This window comes from Trachypithecus francoisi, unplaced genomic scaffold (assembly GCF_009764315.1).
Source record: "Trachypithecus francoisi isolate TF-2019V2 unplaced genomic scaffold, Tfra_2.0 Lachesis_group0, whole genome shotgun sequence".
Lineage (NCBI taxonomy): Eukaryota > Metazoa > Chordata > Mammalia > Primates > Cercopithecidae > Trachypithecus > Trachypithecus francoisi.
In genome coordinates, this window is record NW_022681453.1 from 109,745,378 (window position 1) to 109,772,405 (window position 27,028).

At 32.9% G+C, this 27,028-nt stretch overlaps 1 long non-coding RNA gene across 1 annotated transcript; it reads left to right on the forward strand.

Moving 5' to 3' along the window:
* Window positions 1–4,088: 4,088 nt before the first annotated feature.
* On the forward strand, window positions 4,089–26,997 carry LOC117077004. Its single transcript, XR_004434607.1, has 3 exons — window positions 4,089–4,132; window positions 14,002–14,007; window positions 26,799–26,997. It is a non-coding gene; the product is annotated as an uncharacterized LOC117077004 (long non-coding RNA).
* The last annotated feature ends 31 nt before the right edge of the window (window positions 26,998–27,028 follow it).

The window sequence follows — 27,028 nt, forward strand, 5'->3', positions numbered from 1 at the left end:
ATCAGTTATTGATTTTAATACTGTCCCAAATCCTACCAAGTTAGCCTGTTTAAAAATTACTTCATTCATTCTAAGTTTTTTAAAAAAATCAACCTACTCTGTTGCAGTTAAGTACAGTTCTTAAACAATTCCTCAATTTTATAGCTTAATTTGAACCATCCCTATAATGGAAATAACAAGTTACAGGGCTCTGTGATGATCAAATGGATCATCGCTTTTTAAAATCATGGAGAGTATTGATATGAAGCAGTGACTCAATAGTAGTCTGCAATTATTATTATTTATAATAACTAATGATAACTACTATTAATTACTATTATCCTGTAGTTGTGAATACTAACAGTATTCATATTGTAAATATATTTATATGTTTTAAATTATTTTTATAGAATATTAAATATTCTATTATCTCCTCTAGGATTATTAAAAAATATTATGTGCTCTAGATGAATTATCTTCATGTAGTAGTTAAATATGGTTATACATTCCAACCTAGATTTTAAGCTTAAACTTTCTGCCTTTGTGATAGATGGTATATAACGTTTCTAATTGGTTTCTAGAGCAATTCTTCAATTTTTAATTTATTCTTATATATTAATAGATTATTATTTCACAAATTATATCCTAGAGTAAATAACTTCTAGATAGATGACAACAATTATAAATTAAAACTACCAAATTTTCATCAAATTCTTATCTACCTGATTTATTCAAAGGGGATGTAGGCTAGGGTTCCTGGTAACCAAATCTACATTTATCTCTGTATTTCACTCAGACACTCTCATTATAATTTTGTCTTACTTTTTAGTGTCAGCCAATGTACAACAATCCCAGGACTTTTAACACAGATGCATTTGGACCCTCTGCTAACTCAAAATGAGAACTTCAAAAACTTTATCGAATTCATTTATCAAATCAAATATTTTTCACTGAGTTTGTAAGGTTTTCTAGGTATAAGAACATATCATCAGGGAAAAGAGATAAATTAGTTACTTTTCCAATTTGGATGCCTTTGTTACTTTTCTTGCCAGATTGCTCTGGCTAAGCTTCTAGTGCTGTATTAAATAGGAGTGATGAAAGTGAGCATTCTCATTTTGTTCTAGTTCTTAGGGGATTAAAATACAATTTTATTTTTTAAGTTTACTTTTGAGATTCATTTGCCTTTCTGTGCTCCAGTTTGCATCAACTATTTTATTGACACTGAAAAAGTGCCTTTTGTTTAGCACCTAATAATATCTCATACAAAATTCTCTAAAGATTTTTGAAGACCTTTGTAGATTATGTAAGATTTTTACCAATTTAAGTACGTTATGACAAAATATACCTGTGTCTTTGCCTTAGTACATTTCCTATCACAGTGTAACATTCTTTTTGAAAGATTCATTTTATAAAAATATTGTGTGGCAATAATAGCTCTTCTTAGTTCTTAGTTATGTTTTTAAAACTTACAAGTATTGTCTTAGATTTTCATTAAAAATTGATTATTTTAATTTCTGTTTAAATTCTGTTGTATTTTTTAGTCTGAATTAAATTGGAGTTCCAAATCTTATTCTTTAGTTAGATAGCCTTTTTAAAACTATATAGAATAATAATTAATATATATATTACATGAATATAAATATTTCATGTCTACAGATAATAAATAATAAAGATTACATTAAAAATTTAGATCATGTGCTTGATTATTCAGATTCATTTTAAGAAGAGTTATCAAATGATAAAAACAGAGAATATCGGGAATTAACTATCTTTTTTATAATGTTCATTCTCACTTTTCTTTTTATCTTCACATGTTACAGAAATAATTTGCTTCCATTCATCTATATTCCTGTATATCTTATATCAATAATTATTGTTTCTTTTTAAAGTATTTTCAACTTTTATTTTAGAATCAGATTACATGTGCAGATTCTCTCTCTCTCTCTCATTCTTTCTTTTTTTGATTTTTACTGGCAGATTCTTGCTATGTTGGTCAGGTTGGTCTTGAAATCTTGGCCTCAAGCAATCCTCCTGCCTTGGCCTCCCAAAGTCCCAAAGTGCTAGAAATACAGGTGTGAGCCACAGTACCCAGCCTGCAGGTTTGTAAAATGGATACATTGTATGTCAGTGAGGTTTGGGGTATGAATGATGCAATCACCCAAGTAGTGAATATAGCATCCAATAGGCAGGTGTTTTTTTTTTTTTTTAGTTCTTGATCACTTCTCTCCTCTCCCTAGTAGTCTCCAGTGTCTATTTATTCCCTCTCTATGTCTATGTGTACCAAATGTTTAGCTCCCATTTATAAGTGAGAATATGTAGCATTTGATTCTTTCTTTCTGTGCTAATTTGCTTAGGATAATGACCTCAAACTGCATTCATGTTGCTGCAATGTACATGATTTCCTTTTTATGGCTGTATAGTACTCCAAGGTGTACATGTATAACATTGGTCTAAAAGTAATTGGGGTTTTGTTATTCAAAAGTAATAACAAAAAAATGCAATTATTTTTGCACCAACCATATATATATGATATTATGTTTTTTCTAATATATGATTAATCTATTTTCCAATATATTATATTACATATTATTTTATAATATGTATATATTAAATTTTCTTTATGGGCACCTAGGTTGATTTTATGCCTTTGCTGTGGTTAATCATGCTGCAATGAACATATGAGTGAATGTGTCTTTTTGTTAGAATGATTTATTTCCTTTTGGGTATATACCCAGTAATGGGATGGCTGGGTAGAGTGGTAGTTCTATTTTAAGTTCCCTGAGAAATATCCTAACTGCTTCCCCGTGGCTAAACTAATTTATTTTTCAATCGACAGTGTATAAGCATTCTCTTTTATTGGCAGCCTTGCCAGCATCTGTTATTTTTTGACTTTTTATTAAAAGTCATACTGACTTGTGTGAGATAGTATCTTCTTGTGTTTTTTAATGTTTAAGGTCTTATATTTACATCTTTTACTCATAGTATCTCATTGTGGTTTTGATATACCTTTCTCTGATGATTAGTGATGATGAGCATGTTTTCATGTGTTTGAGAAGGGTTTGTTCATATTCTTCTGTATATGGCTAATCAGTTACCCCAGCAACATTTATTGAACAGGAGTCTTTTCTCTATTTCTTATTTTTGTCAATTTTGTCAAAGATCAGAGGGTTGTAGGTATGTGGCTTTATTTATGTGTTTTCTATTCTGTTCCCTTTCTGTATGTTTCTGCTTTTGTACCAGAACCGTGCAGTTTTGGTTACTGTACCGTTATGGAAAGTCAGTAATGTGATGTCTCCGGCTTTGTTCTTTTTGCCTAGAATTGTTTTGGTCAGTCGGGCTCTTTTTGGTTCCATATGAACTTTAAAATAGTTTTTTGTTTGTTTGTTTGTTTGTTTTTTCTAATTCTGTGAAAAAAATGACATTGGAAGTTTGATAGGAGTACTGTTGAATATGTAGATTGCTTTGGGTAGAATGGCCATTTTAATGATACAATAGTTATTTTTGGTGCCTTCCTTTCTTTCTCAGATCCAATCAGTTACCAAGATCTGTGCAATCTTCAGTTTACATATTTCATGTAGACCTTGTCACTTTTCATTCGTCCTATTCATATCCTCGTCTAGGAACTCATGAATTTCTGGACTGCCAAAGAAGCCTTCTAATATATCTCTCCAGGGCTGCTTTTTTTTTCCTCGTCTAGTCAGTCCTGCATAACAGCATCAGACTGATATTCCAGGAATACTACTTTGATCATAGCACTTCCTAATTTGTTCCATGGCACCATCACTGACTTTGTGAGAAAAATCAGATAATTTCAGCTAGCGTACAAGACCCTCTTTCCAGACTTTTGGCTATCCTATATTCAACTATAGCAAATCTGGTCCTATTTTACTTCTCCAAAGCTATTGGCTTTCTGTCTCCTGATGTTTTTTTTGTTTTGTTTTGTTTTGTTTTGTTTTGTTTTGGTTGTCTTGCTGTTGTTGAGAGGGAATCTTGCTCTGTCGCCCAGGCTGGGGTGCAGTGGCGCCATCTCCCCTCACTGCAAGCTCTGCCTCCCGGGTTCACGCCATTCTCCTGCTACAAGCGCCCGCCACCACGCCCGGCTAATTTTTTGTATTTTTAGTAGAGACGGGGTTTCACCGTGTTAGCCAGGATGGTCTCGATGTCCTGACTTCGTGATTTGCCCGCCTTGGCCTTTCAAAGTGCTGGGATTACAGGCGTGAGTCATCGCATCCGGACTCCTAACATTTATTCTTATTATTTTCTTCTCATGGAATGCCATGTATCACTAATTTCAACTACCCAATTATAACACCTACACCAGACGCCAACAATTTTTTGAACTTTTCTGGATATTCACAACTCATATATCATTGTTGAGTAATTATTTTTTGATATTTAAATCTTGGCTTATGATACGTGAGGAATTACATATTTTATCTATCCTACAAAGTTTTAAGAGGTAGGAAGTATTTTGTGTATGTGTATAAATATCCCTCAGTACTAATACTGCTATATAATTACTTTATATATACTACCAATACAACCCATTTAATTACTGTAGAAACTCCTTGAATAATTGATTTAAAAAAGATAAATTATTAAGGCCAATAAATCAAGAGAGAGAAAACGAGAAGTTATCTACTAAATTTATTGGGAATTTTAATTTTAAAACTATATATATACTGTTGCTACCAAAAAATAATAAAAATAAATGACAGAATCTCCAATGCATAAGGAGAGGTAAGGTATTTATCACACATTTATTTTCAATTAAAATAATCAATTTTCACACATAGATATATCTATTATAGTGTCATATTGTACTTTAGTACCCATTATCTCATTTTGTCTTACAGTAACATGTGTAGAGTGCCTTTATACTGTTGTTATCCTGATGAAGAAAAGATAGTTTAAGGAGTTAAATAACTAATAAAAGTTTTAGGGCTAATAAGAAACAAGAGAAAATATTTGGAAACAAACAAAAAATGTACCTGTGATTATAAGACTCCTGCTATTTCTCATGCACCATAATAACTTGTCATTTTATCCATGAAGTTCCTCATGCTTAATAACTTTCTTATGCTCAACCAGTTGTTACAGGAAACATATTTATACTAGAGCTCAGACTATTGTTTAGCTATTGTTTTCATTATGTCACTCATTTAAAAAAGAATGATATTTGTAATGTAAATAAGATAGGAAGAAGAGGAAGTAAAGAAACAAACATAAAATAATATGCACATTATTATATATATAAATTCTCACAAACATAGGCCAATGTGTATTAGGTATATGTAAAGTTGCAGAATTAACATTTCTATAAATAACATCCTTTAGAGCAAGATTTGAACTTTTTAAATAGTATCTGATATAACTTTCTTGACACTCAATGTAAACAGTGGAATAATAATATTATCTCCAAATAGGAGCTAAAGAAATATTTATATTTTTTGATATAGTATGAGATAAGATCTGCTAGTGTTGATTGTTCACTACCATTCAAGTTCATAATTATCATTGTACAAAATATTCACTCTGCTAACAAAATATTCACTGCACTAACAAAAAATAAGATAAAAATAATGACATGCTGTATTTTTTATTGATTTGTTTTTAACCCTTAAACTATCTGTAAATTTTCAAAAAAACTTAAATGGATTAATCATGGAGTATAGAAAAAGAGTAGTGTGCATTAGAATTTGTGACAAAAGTTGTTATACAAGTCATCTAATATTTTTTATTACAATTGTGTATATATTACTATTTAGAGATTGAGATTAGTTATACATGCTGCCTACTTTCTGCTTGTTCTATCAGTTAATATATTTCTATCATTTTGTCTCATTTTAAAAACCTATTCTACCATGTTAACATAACTTCTTCAGCCACTGGATTTTCTTTAAAAGGAACCAGAACTTGAAGTGGTTTTCATTTAAGGGTGATATACTTAAATACTAAATTGTACGCTTTTCTATTCAAACTTCTTACTGTGATCTTCATAATCTAACTCTTATTATCTTCCTTTTGTCCTATTACTATCACTCGGAGGCACTTAACTTCAGCCAAGAAAACCTTGTTTCCTTTCTTGAACATAAAAGCTTTTTATTGCAAATGTTTAGATAAACTGTTCTCTTTTTCTGGAATGATCTTACTCTCAATACCTCAGATAGTGAGATCCTTCTCACTTTTGAAGTTTCAGATTATGTATCATCTCCTCCGAAAGTAGTTCTTTACTATTTTACTAGACTGAAAAACAAACAACAAAAACCACGCAAACAAACAAAACACCTCATTGTCCTCAATCATGAATTTTTGTCCCTTTCTCGTCAGTATCCATATTTTTAATTCAGAAGTTATTTTCTCTTTTATTTCAGTTATGACAATTTTGAAAAACAACTGGAAAAGAAAGAAGTACCCAATTTCTTATTTTGAGGTCTGGAAAAAATCAATACATTAAAAGACATACTGAATCAAAAGTAGGATTTAAGATGACTGAGATAATTGGTATTGAAGACATACCTATACATAGATGTGTTGACATTATTTTTATATATTTATTGTCAATTCAGTGACTGACAGAAAGAGGTGCAATATTATGTAACAAACTTGCTCCTTGCCCTTGGAAACAGATCATCTAAATTTGCTGATTTGGGTTAATTCAAATATTCAAAAATTCCCCTCACGTTTGGTCAATAGCATTTTTGCAAACATGTCATTATTTCCTAAATTTCTCTTATTTTTCTAATTTAAAAATTAGTTGTACAAGTAGTTTCAGCAACTCAGCCATTTTGAACTTATTAATTTTAAGCTTGTCTTTATTAATGAGCAGCCTATTTTTGTATCATTGCTTATCTCCAGATAAATTCAAAGCAATCACATTTTTAAAGCCATTGCACCAGTATAAGATTTTTGCCCCTTTTATTTATCCTTGGAAGCTTTTCTATTTTCTACTATTCTTGTTGAGAATGCAGCCTTTTTCAACCTTATACATGTAGAAAAGTTCCTAGTAATAACATCTCCTTATTTACAGCCGTATGTTAGTAGCAATCACAAAAAAAAAAAAAAAAAAAGGAGGTTTGTACTCTTTTTAAAGACATGAGGGTTTTGTACTCTTTTTAAAGGCATGCATGAGGAGTTTTGTACTCTTTTTAAAGACAATTAATTAATATTTAGAAGTTATCTTCACTGATTCACTGATTTGATAATTTGTTAAACCCACAGTTCTAACAAGTAACAGAAAAGAAAGAAAAAAAATGAAATATCAGGAATTAAAAATAATTTTATGTCTAATCTAAGGTTATCATTGGTTCAGCCTGTATTGAATAAACAGCTAGACAAACAATCAAATAAATAATTGTTGACTGTGTGGCACTTTCTTTCAAGAATCTATGAATTACTGCATCCAGAGGAACTGGCTACAATATGCCCTATATGCCCATTTTATAATGCATGGTCCCCTTAGGTCCTGCTTGACATTAAGTTTGGCTTCTGGCCAATGTGAAATAAACTAAGGGAACATGTCTCAAATATTTAATTACTCTTATATGGGATTATTATGCCCCTGCTCACATTATTGTGATTTTTAAAAAAAATTTCTATTCATAATATTTTACAAATGTTTGCTGTTGATATTTTTAAGGAAAAAAAATTAGAAACTCTGATACCAATATTGCCTTCCGCTGTGAATATTTTCATTACTCAGGATTAATAAAGCCGTAACAAATAGTTTTTAGAATTTCTACATTACATGCTTTAATTTGTTTTCTTTCTTCTTTTTCATCTTTTTTTCTCTCTTTAAGAAATACAGTCCCAGCCGGGCGCGTTGGCTCATGCTTGTAATTCCAGCACTTTGGGAGGCTGAGGCAGGCAGATAATGAGGTCAGGAGCTCGAGACCAGCCTGGCCAACACAGTGAAACCCCGTCTCTACTAAAAATACACAAATTAGCTGGGCATGTTGGCGGGCGCCTGTAATCCCAGCTACTCAGGAGGCTGAGGCAAAAGAATCGCTTGAACTCGGGAGATGGAGGTTGCAGTAAGCCAAGATAGCGTCATTGCACTCCACCCTGGGCAGCAGAGCTAGACTCCATTTCAAAAAGAAAAAAAGAAAGTAAAGAAAAAAAAAAAAAAAAAAGAAAATAAAAGGAAATATAGTCTCACTGTATTCCCCAGACTGGAGTGTAGTGCTGAGATGATTATAGCTCACTGCAGCCTTGAACTCCTGGGCTTAAGCTATCCACCTAACTCAGCTACCCCAGTAGCTGGGATTACAAACATGAGCCACCACACCAAGCCTTATATATTTTAATTTCATAAGTTTATCACTGAACTTACTAATATGTAAGATCAGACCAGTCTCTGAATATGAAAACTATCTTATTCAATGCTTTTGAGTTCTGTGATCTAATAAATTTAATGTTAATTCATCATTACTGTGCCTTCTTGATAATTGTCATTCACATACTTCTAAGGAATATCTACTATACAATATACTTATATTATGATAATATTTTATATTGTTGCTTTATACGTATGTACTTTTTTGCTTTCATTTAACATTAAGCAAGCTGACTTTTTTGGAGAATTGTGTAGTTACATGAGTTATAACCTTGCATAGATTTGTTTAACCACCACCACGATCAGAATACGGAATGGTTCTGTCACCCTAGAAAACTCCTCAGAACATTCTTTTGTAGTCACATGATCTTCCACCACTGGCAACCACTGCACTTTTTCTGTCAGTATTTGTTTTTCTTGTCAAGAATGTTGTATAAATGGAATTAGAACCTATTGAAACTGATTTCTTTCACTCAAAGTGCCTGTGGGCTCAGGGGTTAGGTAGAGTTCTTAGAAATGACACTGAAGACACAATCTAGTTAAAAAAATGAGGCCGGGCGCATTGGCTTATGCCTGTAATCCCAGCACTTTGGAAGTCTGAGGAGGGCGGATCATGAGATCAGGAGATCGAGACTATCCTTGCTAACAGGGTGAAACCCTGTCTCTATTAAAAAAATACAAAAAATTATTTAGCCGGGCGTGGTAGTGGACGCCAGCTACTCACGAGGCTGAGGAAGGAGAACGGCGTGAACCCGGGAGGCGGAGCTTGCAGTGAGCACAGATGGCGCCACTGCACTCCAGCCTGGGCGACAGAGTGAGACTCCATCTCAAAATAAATAAATAAATAAATAAATAAATAAATAGATAGATAGATAGATAGATAAATTATATTTAAGAAAAATAACAATTTGCTGTGTGAAAAACACTATTGAAAGATTAGAAAAGTTAAGCTACAGAAGAAGAATTACTTTCAAATCGTGTATCTGGCAAACAAATTGTATCCAGAATGCTTTAAAAACACTTTTGAAATTTATAGAAAGAAGGTTTTATCAAAAAAAAAAAAAAAAAACGACAATAATGAATGCTGATGAGGATGTGGAGAATGAGGAAACCTTGTACATTGTTGGTGGGAATTTAAATTAGTAGGACGACTGCTATGGATAACAATATGGAGGTTTCTCGAAAAAATGAAAATTGAACTACCATATGATGTTTCAATTCCACTGCTAGGTCAATAATCAACCTCACCAAATAAAAAAAATGAGTATTGCAAAGTGATGTATGAACTCTCATGATAATAGCCAAGATTTTGAATCAACCTAAATGTCCCTCAAGGGATAAATACATAAAGGCAATGTGGTGCATATACATAGTGGAACATGGTTCAGTGATTAAAAAAAAAAAAAAAGAGATTAAATCCGTCATTTGCAACAAGATGGATGGACTGGAGGACATTATTTTAAGTAAAATATGCCAGGCACAAGAAGATAAATATGGCATGTTTTCTCTTACGATTGGTAGCTGAAATTAAAACAATTGATGTCACTGAGCTAGAGAGTATAATTATGGTTACCAGAGGCTGAGAAGGGTAGCAAGGAGATGAGATATGGTGAGGATGATTAATGGGTGTAAATATATAGGTAGATAGAATGAATAAGATCTAGTAGCTGTTACGACAACAGGGCACCTACAGTCAACAGTAATTTATTGTATATTTAAAAATAATTAGAAGAGTGGAATTGGAATGCTCCTAATCACAAAGAAATTATCAGTGCTTGAGGTGATGGGTACCTCATTTACCCTGATTTGATTATTATACGTTTTATGCTTGTATCAAAATGTCACAGAACTCTATAAATATATACACCTATTATGTACCCATGATAATTTAAAAAAAAACAAAAATAAAAACAAAGACTTGTAGTAAGAAATATACAACTCCTTTTTAAAAATGAGCAAAAGTCACTGAGAAAATAGTTATTGAACATTTCATAAACCAACATTAGAAAACAATATGCAATGTGCATGTTAAGGACTTTTTTCTCCTATTTTTCAAGTTCAGATGAAAACTTCCCTAATAGATGTCTCTTCCTTCCTTCCTTCCTTCCTTCCTTCCTTCCTTCCTTCCTTCCTTCTTTCTTTCTTTCTTTCTTTCTTTCTTTCTTTCTTTCTTTCTTTCTTTCTTTCTTTCTTTCTTTTTTTTCTTTCTTTCTTTCTTTCATTAGAGGGATGAGCCACTGCATCCAGCCTCTATTTGACTTTTCTTGATCCATCAGATAGTATAGAGCTCTTCATTACTTTTCTGAAGCTGTATTAGAGACTTCATAGGTGAGACAAATGTTGTATTCCCTTTGCAGTTTTCTGAAAACTAAGTGACAATATTTGTTAAATTAAATTAAATGAACAAGCACACAGATGGGATATAAAAGATCTATATTCAATAAAAAAGATCATAAAAGCTAGTAAACTTTATATTATTTCCAGGTGTATTGTCTCTTTTAATTTCTTCAATAAATTCTAATTTACAGCTATTATGATCATTATTTTATTTTAAAAATTATAAATCCTTCTTACTAGAAAACCTAACATTAACTTCAATAATTGTATAAGGAGATATATTAGTTTGGTTAATTTGGTAAGAATGCTATAACAAAATATCAAACACTGGGTAGCTTAAACAACAGGAATTTATTTTCTCAATATCAAGGTACTTGCAGGGCTGGTTCTCTCTGAAGCATCTTTCTTTGACTTGGAAATATTTTCCTTCTTGTTTCCTCTTCGTGTGGTCATTTCTGTGTGGGATGATGTCCCTGGTGTCTCTCTGTGGGTCCTAATCTCCTCATTTTAATTTAATTACCTCTTTGAAAACTCTGTCTCCAGACTCACATTCTGAGGTACTTGGGGTTAGAGCTTTAATGTATGAATTTTGTGGGGGAAGCAATTCAGTCCATAACAAGAAAAATAACATCTAGTTAGGTGTTATTGTTCATAACAATACGTTACTTAGAAATTTTGGAATATTCATTTTATATTTGACCATTTCCATTAAGAAAATTAGTTAGTTCGATCTATGTGCTATGACAATCCAGCATCATATAAGGATGTTTAACCTTGGCATTAGTTGATTGCATATATGATATAAATTAATCTTAGTTTTTACCATAAAAATATATATTCAATTAAATCCAGATAAAATTTTACATAATTATCAAACATTGGCAACTTGGCTTATCAATCAAAACACTTAACATTCTACCTTTCTTTCAAATCTTAATGACATGAATAATTAAGAACTCACTCTATTTAAATGAATTTTAAAAAATAAAACAGAAATTTATTTAACAAGTTTATATTTCAAATTAAGCTATGAGTCTTTTATAAACTGTTTCCAAAGTTTGTTTTCTCTTGAGTATATTAATTTAATTTAGAAAATATTATTGATAAAATTTAAAGTGAAAAATTAACTAGATCAAACTACCCTACTTAGTGTGAAAAATTAGTAGTCCATAGTGTTTTTCATAATTTTTTTTTGCAATTGCTAATCTGCATGTCCATGGCTAAGAGCCTAGAACTGCAATTACTCATTTGCATTAATGTCTTAGGATGGATTATATTAATTATGGTTCTAGTACAGTAGTAAAGTTAATTGTAATATATGTACCTTGAGCATTATAATTAACTTATAACTGACTCTTTCTAAACTAATTCATTGTCAAGTAATGAGGTTATCATCAGTCAAATAAAATTTAAGCACATTTTTATAAAAGTGAAAATCCAATGTATGTATGTCTATAAACTGTTTACATCTACATAGTTCTGTGGGCCTTGGCTAAATATGATCATAGAAATACCCTTAACTGACATATATGGAGTACTTTGAGGCCTGGTAAAGCAGGCACAAGTAAGAAGAGGTTGCCTCCTTAGAAGCACAGTAGACAGTGTAAGACCTCAGACTTAGACATTTTTTTAGCAAATCAAAGAATAAGCAAACTTGAAGGGTCTAGACCATCGTTCTTGACCCTGGACAAGTCTCCATAGTTTGGTTTCTCAAAAGAAGTTGTTTCCAAATTGTTGTTCAGAAAAGTATAGCTCAAAAGGAGAGTGCCCTCTTTGCTAAGTTTGCTGAAATTTGTTGTGTAGGGTCCAAAGAGGAGAGAATGGCAGACAAAGAGCCCTAATAATCTGCTTAGAAGTTCCTCCAAGTAGTGTTCTCAACTGCACGTCTCCCAGGACAGATTGCACATGTTCAAGGACAGATTCAAAAAAAGAATAACAAAGAACAGTTGCTGTTGGGTGAAGAATGAACAAAGATTTCAGAGGTATACAGTGCTAAAGAGTCACTGATGTTCTGACAGCTAGAGTGGATAATTTTTCAAAATAATTTATGATTTAAAACACTATCTTATAATTTTTCAGTAAAGTCAACAACAGCAAAATACATCTTAGAAAAAATAGATAACTTTGGATATTAACTGTATATTAGCTATAAAGGAATCATTGTGAATAATGTTAGGTGAGATAACACTACTGTAATTAACGAGATGTCCTTTTTATTGGGTTACATACAGAAGTATCAACTGAAATATTTAAGAAATGAGCTGTTTCTACATTTCATATAGTTCATGGGCCAGGCATATAATTGAGAGATAGCATTGGTAATAAAATAATAACCCAAGGAATATTTATATTACTTAACATCCCAAATTTTAAGAAGCATATTAAGGGTAGAGAAATGTTCACTGAATTTGACATCTTACTTGTGCACCTGCTAGTGCAGAAAGAAAAATGTTCCTTTTGTCTATAAGCTGTTGATCCTAGAGAAATGAACTGTCAGCAGCAGAGAAATATGTCAGCCAAATATAAACATTAACATGGAGTGATTCAGAAAGTTATTCATTGCAATGCAGACTGCTTTTGAAAAATTAATATCATATTTCTAGGTAAAATAAATTGTCAAACTAACTAAAATAAGTATGCAGTTGTGTAGTGAGACATTAATTGAAATTATTTGTATTCTATAAACAGGATTTTAAAATATATTCAATTTTGCAACAATTCAACACTTCCCAGGAAGAGAAATAATTCCACATTGGTCATGTTTATGTGTCTATTATACTTTTCAATTGTGCTACAAAATAGGCAACTGAGCATGTGTCTATAGCATTTAGGTCAGGGGACAAGTAGCAGTACTAACTGATTACATTGGTGGCTCAGGGGTGTGAGAACTTTAATTTGATATTTTTCCCCATAATCTTCACTTAGTAGAGAAAAAGAAAACCCATGTTCTTCTATGTATTGTGAAACCTCCATTCTGAGAATATAAAATATTTTTTTTAGAAAATTATCTGAAAAGGCTCTGTGTTAGCAGCAGATTACTGAAAACAAGTGTGTTAACAGCAGATTGCTACACCTGCTATTTACTGTGCTATCTTTTCCTTAAATATTTTATTTTGTAGTAATTATGCCTTCACAGAAGTTGCAAATATAGTGCAGAGAGGATCAATGCATGTCACCAGTTTTTCTTAGCGGTTACATCTTACATGATCATGATACAGTATCAAAAGGAGGAAATTGATATTGGTACAATATGTGCGTATAGTTTTCAACCAGTTTGAGATCTTCCTGTTTCTAGGCATGAGGAGCGATTTTTAATTGAAAGCTGTACATTTAGGATATTATGTTGTGAGGTTCTGGTTTTTATTTACATCTTCTGTTTTAGCTTGATTTCTCTAACACCTTTTTAGCAAGAGAAGTAGAGGATGTCACCTTATTTTTTCCAGGTGGATGTAGGGTTCCCACAAGGACTTCATTGATATCTAAAATGATGTGGTCTTTTTGCTGCTGAACAAGGTTAAGATTTGCAGCTTTCTACTAGGGCTCCACTGATACCTTTCTGGCTTCAAGGAATAGGATTACCTCATTACTCACTCCACATGGTCTCCACTGATATCCTGAAATAGCAACCTCATCACTGCTGGGCAGTGTTATAAGCCCATACTGTTTCCTAGGCCACTTATGACACCATCCAGTGAAAAGGGAGAAGTGCAGGCTGCCTTGTGATCTCCACGGACACAGAAAACTCTAACTCCCTGCATGACCGCCTGTAAAACCACTCCAGAGGAGGCCGAATGTGTGAGGAGGGATTTTGTTATGGTGGTAACTAAAGTGAAAGTCTAAGATCATCACTCTGCCTTTACTGTATGGCTAGGGGTAGGGACCACAGTTTTTCTGTGGTGTTTTCAGGAAAGCAGTTATTTCCTAAATATTTTTGTTATGATAGATCTGTATAGACTGTATCTTTCCTGGTTTTTAGACAAGAAAGAGCAATATTTATGTTATTCTTATTTGTTTTATTTCTGCCGATTGCTATTTTCAGGTTGCTGGTTTCTTCAGCACCAAATCTGGGATACATATGGCAAAAATAAATTTGACAAAATTTAGTGCCCTGTCACTCTTTTGGTCCAGAAGACCCTACCCAGTCTGACCCTTTGTCTCCAACCCTCAGAGTATTATTAGGTTTGTTTTACATATAACAGTCAGGATGGCTATACTTAGTTCCCCAAGTAAGGAAAGTAAGTTCTATTCCAGATTCCTGGAGGTGGAAGAGTCCATCTTATTATTTTTAATCGTTGCTGCTTACTAAGATTAAAAGAGAGAAAACTATAGTAACATCAAGTTTTAGTTAAAATGATGTTGAAGATCCCCTTTCTCTAATTATATGTGTCATTCAATCTATTCCAAAATTTGCGGTCTCTATTGGGAAGAGACAGAGCATGATGATTACACTTGAATAGTGCTATTTTTGTAAATTTCTTTATCTTAGTTTGGCTAATAGCCTTAATCATCAAATATGTGCTAATGGAAAATAGATGGAGTCGTTTTTAAGTAAAAGCTATCTAGCTAAATCAATGGGATAACTATATTCTTGCATCTTTCTGATCTTTCCCACTGTTGATTTCATTGTGATTTCCCCCACCTGTATCCACTGTAGTTCTCAGTACCAGAACCAGAAGTCTTCCTTCCAGTGTCAATAAGACAGTGTCAATCCTAAATCTAGTACTAGTCTAGAGACTATTATATCTTATTGAAAATCAAATAACCACGAATTATAATTATCAAATTTATTTTTATTAAATAACATTTAATTTTGAAGAAAAGTCCTCAAAAAGTTCACGGAGAGTGCATGCTATGAAAAATGAAAACATCTATACCTAGATCTAAAAAATATTTTCTCAAAAAAACTCATTACAGCTTGCTATGACATGTCTGAATAGGATCTATTTTGAGGCGCGAAGAGGTAAAAGACATCAGTTTGAAAAGTGCCTCTTTCAGAGCAACATAAATTCTGCTAAAATGAAAGAGAGAATATGTGTCAAAATTATGGTGAAGCTTGGGTGGACAAATGATGAAATCATTGATGCTTTACAAAAAGTTTATGGGGACAAGTCCCCAAAGACATCAGTAGTTTACAAATGGATAACTTGTTTTAATAAAGGATGACATGATGTTGAAGATCGAGGTTGCAGCAACAGACAACCACATCAATTTGCAAGAAAAAAATCATCTAGTTTGTGCCCTAATTGAAGGGAATCAATGATTAACAGCAGAAATAATAGATAATGACATAGATACCTCAACTGGCCCAACTTACACAATCCTGACTGAAAAATTAAAGTCGAGCATACTTTTCATTCAATGGGTGCCCAAACCGTTGTGCCCAGATCAGCTTCAGTCAAGAGCAGAGCTTCATATGGAAAGTTTTAATAAATGAGACCAAGATCCTGAGGTGTTTCTTTGAAGAATTGTAACAGAAGGTGAACCATGGCTTTGCCAATAGAATCCTGAAGACAAAGTGATGGCTATCAAGAGGTGAATGTGGTCCAGTCCAGCAAAAGTAGACCAGTCAAGAGTAAAGGTCATAGAAGCAGCTTTTTGGAATGTGTAGGGGTTTTGCTTGTTGACTTTGTGAAGGGCCAAACAACAATGATATCTACTTATTATGAGAGTATGTTGAGAAAGTTAGCCAAAGCTTTAGCAGAAAAACATCCAGGAAAGCTTCACCAAAGAGTCCTACTTTACCACAGCCAAGATCTTGCTCTTTCCTGTCATCACACAAGGGAAATTTGTAAGTGTTTCAATGGAAAATCATTAGACATCCACCTTAGAGTCCAGATTTGTCTCTTCTTAATTCTTTTTATTTCCCAATCTTAAAAATCTTTAATGGGCACCCATTTTTTTTTAGTTAATAATGTAAAAATGACTGAATTGACATGATTAAATTCCCAGTATCCTCAGTTCTTTAGCAATTGATGAAAATGACTGGTTTCATTGGTTACAAAAGTGTCTTGAATTGGATGCAGTTTATATTGAGCAATAAAGTTTCTGTTTTTAAATTTTTGGCATTTTATTCCATTTTTTTAAACAAACTCTTTGAAGTACCCTTGTATGTATCTGGGTGTAGGTATATATATATAATAATAAATATATATGTATATATATATGAGTATATCTGTATTCATACCTATAGATACGTGCACACCATAGGCTGAATATATACATAATATTGTTTTCTCCAGATAATTTCAGACCAGGGAGAACTAATATAAAGGGTATTTAAGATTTTGGAAGTGTTGAATAAAACATATTTTGTGTTTTTGAAAAATAGAGCTAAATGATAAATCTCAAGAATAATTTAAAGTTATATTTTAATTTTGATGAATGAACAAAGATGCAAATGTTTACTACAACTTTGAGAACACTAGCTTTGTTTGTTAGTTTACTACTAACTTTGAGAACTACAGTTGTCTATTACAACTTTGAGAACACTACAAATTTGAGAACAAATTGCATGCTTTGTGTATAAATATATGCTTTAATTCACATTTGAAATATACTCTAGAAGTCAGGTTGTAGTTCAACTAAATATCATTTAAAATATAACTTTTGGACATATTATATAGTCTGTATTTTAGGTGTAAATTCAGGAGTACAAATGATAATACTGAAGCATATTGATTTCCTGCATCTTATAAGTACAATTTGAAGTCAATAAGTAAAATAACTAACAAAATTACTCCCTTTGACAATCTGGGTAATATTAGTTTTACCTTCACTTCTAGAAAATGAGACTATCTCATAAACAACAAAGACAAACTTGTTTACACATAAAACACACTCATATTGGTGGGGAGAAAAATCAATCTGGTACATTTGTTCATGTGTGAAAATATGTCTCTTCTCTGTATTCATCTAAATGAAAGCATGATTTAAATAGATTTTAACTGCTACACTCTCAACAATCTTTCTATTCTATTTTCATTCGGCAAAAGTCAAATATTAATCTGAGTTTAATATGTGCATCCACATGATTTAGATGAATCAAATATTAGAATAAATTTATTTTTTTTCCTTATGATAAATCTCACCTAGGGAATTTATGCCATTTACTTTTAACAAGTATCAGTGCACTGAAAGATATCAGCACAGAATTACTTTGATATTTTCCTTTAAGTTTTATCATTTTTACATTTTTAAATGTTTTATTGAACTATGCAAAGAATAAACAAGATGCAGGAAATCAGTATGCTTCAGTATCATTGTTTGTACTCCTGAATTTATGCCTAAAATACAGACTATATAATATGTCCAAAAGTTACATTTTAAATGATATTTAGATGAACTAGAACTTGACTTATTGAGTATATTTCAAATGTAAATTAAAGCATACATTTATACACAAAGCATACAATGTGCCTAACATTAAATGCACATTTAATAAGAAATAATAATAAAGGTGCAGTTGTTGACAGATCATAAGTGGTGACAATGTCTATTTATTTTTGGATTTAAACAAAAAGTAAGGTTAAAAATTATATTCAGGTATTTTCACAAGTAATGTACATTAATCAATTATGTCTTTCAACATTTATAACTCTTAGGAAGAATAGGAAGAGAAAATATTTTTTGAAAATAGCATTTGTACTAAGATACAGTAAATGCTTTGTTCCTGCCTGATGGGAAGTGAAGTGACTTAATCATAGGGTCAAACTTCCCCTTTGGTGTTCTCATCATAGAATTATCACAAGATTTGATTTGTGAGCTTCTGCCCTAATTTCAGAGAATGTATGGAAACATTTGCACATCCAGGAAGAAGTTTGCTGCAGGGGCAGGGCCCTCATGGAAAACCTCTACTAGGTCAGTGCTGAGGGGAAATGTGGGGTTGTATGCCCCACACAGCGTCCCAACTGGGTCACTGCTTAGTGGAGCTGTGAGAAGAGGGCCACTGTCCTCCAGATCTCAGAGTGGTAGATCCATCAACAGCCTGTCAAAAGCCACAGGCACTCAACATCAGTCCTTGAGGACGGTCATGGGAACTGAGCCCTGCAGAGCCACAGGGACAGGCCTGCCCACTAGCCTTTTGTAAATGTGGTCTGAATGTGAAACATGGAATCCAAAGAGATGATTTTGGAGCCTTAAGATTCAGTTACTGACTTCCTTGGTTTTAGACTTGCACGAAGCCTGTATCCCCTTTATTTTGGCCAATTTCTTCCTTTTGGAATGGGAGCATTTAGCCAATACCTGTACCCCCACCATATCTTGGAGGTAACGAACTAATTTTTGATCTCACAGGCTCGAAAGCAGAAGGGACTTGCCTGGTCTTAGATGAGATTTTGGACTTGAACTTTTGAGTTAATGCTGAAATGAGTTAAGACTTTGGAGGACTGTTGGGAAGGCATGAGTGTGCTTTGAAATGTGAGAAGGAGATGAAATTTGGAAGGGACCACGGAAAGAATGATATGGTTTTTCTCTGTGTCCTCATCTAAATCTTACGTTGAATTGTAATTCTCAGTGTTGGAGGAGAGACCGGGTGAGAGGTGATTGAATCATGGGGGCAGATTTCCTTTTTGTTGTTCTCTTGATAGAGTTCTCAGGAGATCTGATTGTTTCACAGTGTGTAGCACCTCCCCTTTACCCCCTCCCTCTCCTACTGCAGCCATGTAGGGCAGGCTGGCTTCCCCTTTGCTGTCTGCCATGATTATAAGTTTCCTGAGGCCTCCCCAACCATGCTTCCTGTACAGTCTGCAGAATCATGAGCCAATTAAACCTCTTTTATTGATAAACCACCCAGTCTCAGGTAGTTCTTTATGACAGTGTGAGAATAACAAGAGTGATTAATTTTATACTGTATTGTTTATGTGGAAACATGAAGGAAATGATTGAGAAAGAAAATATTTTATGATTAAGATAACTTCATTGTATAATAGAACCTGGGTCTGTAATCTGACAGATGTGATTTTATCCCAACTTTTTATCTTGTATGCTGTGAAACTGTTAACAGATAACTTTTCCTTTATTAAACTGTAGTATATGTACATTTGGAAGAATAATATCTGACAGGTTTCTTTTGTAGAAAACATAACATTCTTGGTATTTTGCTTTACTTACATATAAAACAATCCAAAATATTTTTGTTATTTTATTATCATTACATTTCATAGACCTATTATTATTGTAGCATTCTAATTCTGGTCTTAAATTGTCCGTGGCTGTTTTTGTAATTTAGAATTGGAGTGGAAAAGTCATATTATATAGAAAAGCTAAATCTGCATCATGGAATATGCTGTTTAAAGTTACTTAGTATACTTCCTGTTGAAATTAAAGCTTCAACAGAGTAGGAAAAATATAATGAAGGATTCATTCATAATAATAATTGTTCCCTTCTTTCTGCAGCCTTTCTGGTATCTTTTTTTTTTTTTCTGACTTTTTTAATAATTACCATTCTGACTGGTGTGAGAAAACATTTCATTGTGGTTTTGATTTGCATTTCTCGGATGATTGTTGGCTACTTGTAGTCTTTCTTTGAGTAGTATCTGTTCCTGCCCATTGTCCATTTTTTAATGGGGTTATTTGGTTTTCACTTGTTGATTTGCTTAAGTTACCTATAGATTCTGGATTTTAGGCATTTATCAGAAACTTAGTTTGCAAATAGGTAACTTGTTTATTTTAGAATACCTTCTGAATTTATTATTATTTGAACCAAGACTAAAAATGTGATGCATGGACATCATTTATTTTCCTAGAAAATAATTTCATCAATTTGTATATATTAATTATATCATTAAATAATTATATAAATTTAATATAATTAATATCAACATTAAAGATATTATATTAATATTAATATTTTCTAATTAGTCCACTTAAAATTAAACCTACATTTTATACATTATAAAAATAGCATTCTCTATTCATGATTTAGATATATGTTAGAGATAAAAAATAATTTGCCTAATTTTTTCATTAGAGATAACATTACTTTAAAAACAGTAAAACTACAAGTAATTGAAATTCTCAGCTTATTACTTTTTTTTGACATACATTCAGTTATTCAGTGCTTGTTAAGAATCTCGAAAAATAATGAAGGCAAATTTAAGTCAATCAATTTATTAAAAGGAAATATAAAAAAAATTAAATATAAATTAGTCTTACATTCATCATTCCAATAATTATAGAATTCTGGAACTGTTGTTTTAAATAATGTAGAGATTTGCATGGTGTAGCCAAATTTATTTTTTCTGTTCCTGAGTTCAGGAAATTTGATATGACATGATAATAATGAGAAAAATACAAATAATGAAGCCATGCTCATCAGATTCAATTATAATTTCTGTATTTTAAGTGGTTTTATAACTCTCTGCATTTATTCTGCAGTTTGCTACTTTCCCTATGGTTATTTTATCTGTTCTGATACTTGGAAAATGTTTGCCACAATTTTGTTTATTATTAATATTGAGCCATTATAATAATTGCAGTATATAATAGTATATGTCTGACATGTAAAACAAATTATATCCCATGAAGCATACTTTTATATAAGAATAAAAACTATACATCTTGGCCGGGCGCAGTGGCTCAAGCCTGTAATCCCAGCACTTTGGGAGGCCGAGGCGGGCGGATCACGAGGTCAGGAGATCGAGACCATCCTGGCAAACACGGTGAAACCCCATCTCTACTAAAAATACAAAAACGAGCCGGGCGAGGTGGCGGGCGCCTGTAGTCCCAGCTACTCGGAGGCTGAGGCAGGAGAATGGCGTAAACCCGGGAGGCGGAGCTTGCAGTGAGCTGAGATCCGGCCACTGCACTCCAGTCCGGGAGACAGAGCGAGACTCCGTCTCAAAAAAAAAAAAAAAAAAAAAAAAAAAAAAAAAAAAAAAAAAAAAACTATACATCTTGAAAACATATACTTTTTATTATACTTTAAGTTCTGGGATACATGTGCAGAACGTGAAGGTTTGTTACATAGGTATACATGTGCCATGGTGGCCAGCTATACCCATCAACCCGTCATCTACATTAGGTACTTTTCCTGATGCTGTCCTTCCCTAGCCTTCCACCCCCTGACAGGTCCTGGTGTGTGATGTTCCCCTGCATAAAAATGTATTCTTAGTTCACATTCTTGTATAGATCTAATTGTCAGTGAAAACAATTGGAAATAAAATGTGATAAAACACTTAAACCTAAAGTTGCTCATTTGAGAATTACCACCACAAGAAAAACTATCAATACTTATGAAGTAAATTATCTGTGGCTAATTTGTTGACCCATTCTTTTCCAAATAGAAGCTAAAACATTGAATTCAACCTATCAATTACTTATCAAGAGAAGGTAAAACTATTATTCTAGAGGCAATTACATGTTGAATAAATAAGCAGTCTGTGTTTGTTCATTTTTGCTTACTATTTCACTTAAAACACTAGATATAAATCGGAATACATTTCAAATTCTTAGTTGAGAAAAGTAGCTAAAATTTTGCATATTTCCAAGCACCTGTTAAACCTAATGTTTTTCAGATGTAGTAAGGTTAGCAAATCGTTTCTCTCTACATCAAAATATAGATGAATCATCTTGTGAAAAAAGTAAACTCATGGTTGTATTTATTATGGCTTGCTTTCCTTGGAATATAGATTTTGTTTCAGTTATTTTCTAAATCTTAATGGAGAGAGCAAAAATTTGCAAAACTTACTACATTTGAAAGCATTACATTTAACAAGTTCTTGGAAATATGCAAAATTGTGGCCATTGGAATACTTTTAAATTTAATCTCTATATAGGCCTTTCTCTGTGTTTTGCCTCAGAAAACTGATAAACTGCACAAAGAATGGTAAAATGGTTGAATCAGTTCTGCATTTCAAAGATCCAGTATCTCAGGAGAAAATGAAAAGATTAGGGAGCAGATTAACCTAGGCCAACAAGACCCTAGAAATGTTAACCGGAGGAATGCCGGTTCCTGGGTTCTTATCTTGGAGGAATATATTCAGCCAAGATGCATGGCAAGGGTTAAAAAGCAGCAGAGATTATTTAAAGTGACAGTATCCTCTGAAAGTCAAGGCAGAGCATGCTGCTTGAGAGAATCAGCCAGCTCCAACTAGTTCTGGGGGAACCCTCTTTATGAGAATCTTACATGATTATTCATGAAACCGTGTGAGGGGGTGTTACTTGCAAGCATGTTTCCACTGGTCCCTTGGGCACACATGTGCTGTGGTTGTGTATGCTGGTACACATACTGCATGCCTCATTAGCATTTACAATCTTCACCCAGAGTTATGTTTTGGACTATTATAATGAGTAAAAGGCTACTCTAGGGTGAGTGAGTTTTGGCGGAAGAGTTCTCAGGCCAAGGATGAGCCCAATCCACAAAGCCAGAAGTGACATCATAAGCCATTGTTTTTTGATGATTGTGAGTGGGTAGCCGCTCCAAGAATTCCTGCTCATTGCAGGCTATTTGCCTACTTTAATGAAAAGTCCTATGGGGTTTTTAGACTTTAAGCATTGTACAGAAGAAGCAGAATAATTTATTTGTTTCATGTTTTGAGGTTCCTAAGCTGAAACTTAGAAATAGGCTTTGTGTACTTTTACCAAGTATGTTTTGGCGATTTGTGTGCCTTCTTAGGAAAAAAATGTCTTTTGAGTTTTTTTTTTTTTTTTTTACATTTTTAATTAGGTTACTTGTTGCTTTACTATTGAGTCAAAAGTTTCTTATATATTTTGAATATTTGCCTCTTATCACATATATGGTTAATATTTTCTCCCATTCTGTAGGTTACCTTTTCATTTTGATGAACTGTGCAGAAGCTGTAGAGTTTGATGTGTTCTACTCTTATTTTTCTTTGTATTGCCTGTGTTCTTGGTGTCATATCTAAATACTCCTTGTCAAGACCAATGTCTTGTAGATTTTTTCCTATATTTTCTTCTAGGAATTTTACAGTTTCAGATTTTGTGTTTAAGTCTTGAATGTATTTTGAGCTGATTTTTGTGTATGTTATAAGATAAGGATATACTCTTATAACTTTGGATGTAGATGACCAGTTGTCCGAACACCATTTATTAAAAAGACTATCCTTTCCTTAATGTATATTCTTGGAACTCTTCTTAAATATCTATTGACTCTATATGCCTAGGTTTATTTCTGGATTCTATACGCCTAGCTTTATTTCTGGACTTTTAATTCTATTTTATTGGGCTATGTGTCTGTTTTTATGCCAGCACTATACTCTTTGGATTCCTACAATTTTGTAATATAATTTGAAGTCAAGAAGTGTGATGGCTCCAGCTTTGTTTTTCTTGCTCAACATTGATTTAACTATTTGGTGTCTTTTGTGGTTTCATATGAATTTTAGGATTTTTTAATTACTCTGAAAAATGCCAATGAACAGTTGATATGTATTGCATTGAATATATAAATTGTTATGGTAGTATGAACATTTAGACAATATTGATTCTTGTAATCCATGAGCATGAAGTATGTTTCTATTTATTTATATCTTATTCACTTTCTTACAGTTTTCAGTGTACATATTTTTCATCTTGCTTAAATTAATTCTTAAGTACAGTCAACCTTTCATTACCATGGATTCTGCACCTGAAGATTCAACCAGTGTATCAAAAATTTAAAAAAATAAAAATAAATAACAGCACAACAATAAAAATAATGAAAATAAAAATTTTATTCATGTTTTATTCTTCTTCTTCATGGTATTGTAAATGGGCTTGTTTTTATCAATTTTTTTGATAGTTTGTTGTTAGTGTATAGAAACACAACTGATTTTTTGTATGTTGACTTTATATTCTGGTACATTACTAAATTCATTTATTAGTTCTAATAGCTGTTAGGTTTGGTCTTTTAGGTTTTGTATTTGTAAGATTTTGTCATATGAACACAGAGGCAAAATATCTTCCTTTGATATTTTTATTACTTTCATTACTTTTATTACTTCTTCTTGACTAATTGTTCTGTCTAGGACTTTCAATACTATGTTAAATAGAAGTAAAAAGAGTGGGCATTTTTATCTTGTCCTTGGTCTTAGAGAAAAAAGCTTTCAACTTTTTGCTAGTGAGTATGATGTTTCTTTGCCAGATATTACCTTTATTGTGTTATTATATTCTTTCTATATCTAATTTGTCTAACCATCAGATAAATATAAATCAAAAGCACAATAAGACATTACCTCACACTTGTTAGCAAGGATATATCAAAAAGTCAAAATAGATTTCATGGAGATGTGGAGAAAAGGAAATCCTTGTATGTTATTGGTGGAAAAGTAGATTGACACAGTCCTTATGGAAAACAATATGGAAGATTTTCTAAGACTAATAAGTTCGAACTATCATATGATCCAGAATCTCTACTTTTCAGTATATGTCTAAAGGAAATGAAATTAGTATGTTCAAGAGATATCTGCATTCCAATGTTCACTGCTACATTACTCACAATCACCAAATACAGAAACAACCTGAGTCCATCCATGGACCAATAAGTAAAGAAAATGTGAATATATGCATACGTGCATTCACACACACACACACACACACACACACAAACACACACACACAAATATTACCTAGGCTTTAAAAAGAAGGATGTACATCTTTTGGGCCAATGTGGATGAATATGAAGTGTACCGTGCTAAGTGAAATAAGCCAGACACAGAAAGACAAATTCTGCATAATCCTACTTATATTTGAAATATAGAAAAGATTTATAAAGGTGTAGTTGGCAAATAAAATTATATATACCTTTAAAGTATAAGACATCATGTTTGGATATATCTATACATTCGGAAATAGCACAATCAAGTAATTAACATATTTATCACCTCACATACTTACAGAGATTAGAAGTGTAGTTACCATGAGTGCCCTCACAGACACACCCAGGATCACAAACCGAGGATCAATACTTTGCATCCTTCAATCCAACCAAGTTGAAACTCAGTATCAACCATCATAAGTCTACCCCTTATCAAATTAAACATCTACTGAGATTATACATAATCTACTACATTATAATATATACATATATACTGAGATTATACATAATCTTGAAATAAACACAATAATAAGGTCATAATCATGCCTAACATAATACAACTACTCATCATACAACGGGAAACACACCAATCCTCAACTCAAATGTTATTACATAAAGTAAACAACACTTAACTGCTGATATGAAGTCAATAAATCTTATGTCACATGATAAAGGAAAAAAAGTTCATCAGAGTTTACAAACTCAGCATCCCCTGCTTCATCAGGGTCCTCCCACACATCCCCATTCCAAGTTGCACGCTCCCATTCTTTTCCAATCAATGCCCTCACTATAACAGTAGACAACTGCCGAGGCTGTGTATGCACCTTTCATTGCAGGTCTGCTACTCAAATGATAAGAGCCTGTGTCTGGTTTTCCATACTTTCAGCTCTTTCTCTACAGGAGATAAGACTCTCACTCAGGGCAATATTAGCAGATCTGAAGCTCAGTATCTTCTTCTGAAGCTGGGAGTTAGAATCCTGAGTTCATCATTTTCTTTCAACACTTTGTTCAGTGAACTTAGGAGCAACCAAGCAACCTCATCATGTTTCTTGGTTCTCCATATATGGTCAAAAGTATGATGTATGGAGTCACTAAACTCCTTGCCTCTCACAAGTGGTGAATCAAGAGTGTCAAATGCATTTATTTTGCATAACGCTCTAAACAATTCATGCCAAAGACTCTCAGTGTTCTCCATACTGTTAGATGTCGAGTCCTTAGCATTTTAGGATCTAATCACATTAAGCAGCCAAATTCAGAAACCCCCAAACCAACAAAAGGACTCCATTCTTAATATTCTGTTCCTCTAGAACCACTCTTTGTATTAAAATCAGGATTAGGATTCTCTAGAGGGACAGAACTAATAGGAGATATATATATATATATATATATATATTATATATATATATATATATATATATATGAGTTTATTAAGGAATATTAACTCACAGGATCACAAGGTCCCGCAATAGGCCATCTGCAAGCTGAGTAGCAAGAAAGTCAGCCCAAGTTCCAAAGCTGAAAAACTTGGAGTCCGATGTTTGAGGAAGAGAAGCATTCAGCACAGGAGAGAGATGTAGGCTGGAAGGTAAGCCAGTATAGTTTTTTCCCATTCTTCAGCCTGCTTTTTATTCTGCCTGCACTGGCAGCTGATGAGATTGTGCTGACCCAGGTTAAGGGTGGGTCTGCCTTTCCCAGTCCACTGACTCAAATGTTAATCTTGGCAACACCCTCACAAACATGCCCAGGAAGAATACTTTGCAACCTTCAATCGAATCAGTTTGACACTCAGTATTAACCATCACACAGCATTATGAAAAGATAGGCAATTTTTTTTTTAATCTAGTGTT